Below are 1,140 nucleotides of genomic sequence, written 5' to 3' on the forward strand. Positions count from 1 at the left end.
AGCATTCGCCAAGGTACGGGATAGTACTAGAAACTAGAGGGCGTGAGAATAGTCACGTGATCTCGATGACGCAACAATATGAATTCAAAGATATAAACTAGAAAGTAATTATTTCTGTACTTTTTGCCATTCTTGCATGATTCTTATTTTTTTCTATTTTTTTATTACTTGTTTTCCCTCTTTTATAAAACAATCGATATGAATTAATAGCAGTCGCTATAAAGGCAGAAGTTTTAGCCTGGTGTGATGAGTTGCCTTGGTGGACATTTTGTGTTGAAGTTAGTGAAACACTATACTGTTTCGGCATTCCCCGAGTAAAATGCAACATTTTGGTGTATAAATCATCGCAACAAATTCAAGCATTGGTGAGCCAGCTCTTCTGATGCCAGAACCAGAATAATTGGCTGTTACGCTACTCGCCAGTTCTCTACTTTAGTGATGTTTTTATTGGCTAAACCGAAGGTCTTAATAGCTTTTGAAAACATCGAAAGCTTAAGTTAGGTGTTTATAAAAGTCTCTTGGGTTGTCATAAGGGAGATTTAAGACTATAATGAGCAACATGTAATATGTGGCGGCCATTTTTTTCCCGGCCCATGCCATGCTTAGTGATACAATGTAAAATCCTTTTAATTTAAAATCATCTTATTTCTAATTGTATTTTAGTTATATTAATATGTAATTTACTAAGGAAAACGGTTCCCTATTGAAATTTAATAATTCTATATTAGTAGAGGTAAATGATAATACTGTATCATCAGCAAACTTAATAATTTCCATTTCAAATACAGATCACATTTTTCGTCTATGTATGCTGTAAAAATGGGTCAAACTACGGAACCTCGTGGAACACCATACTATATTATATTCGCCTGTCCCCAGTGGCTCAGCGGTAAATCTGAAGGCTTATAAAGCTGAAATTTGGGTTTCGATATCTGTTGTGGGCATAGCACAGATAGCCCATTGTGGAACTTTGTGGCTAACTACAAGCAAACAAAATCATTTAAAGTTTAAGTACCTAACCCTTTTCTAAATTCATTTATGTTTATTTAAAAAGTTAGTCAACCAATTTTTCACAACTTTTCCTAATACTTTAGAAAATACTGTTACGTCTCCGTTTGTTAATTAACTTTCTGTAACTTC

The sequence above is a fragment of the Limulus polyphemus genome, unplaced genomic scaffold, assembly GCF_000517525.1.
Source record: "Limulus polyphemus unplaced genomic scaffold, Limulus_polyphemus-2.1.2 Scaffold10135, whole genome shotgun sequence".
NCBI classification, from domain to species: Eukaryota; Metazoa; Arthropoda; class Merostomata; order Xiphosura; family Limulidae; genus Limulus; species Limulus polyphemus.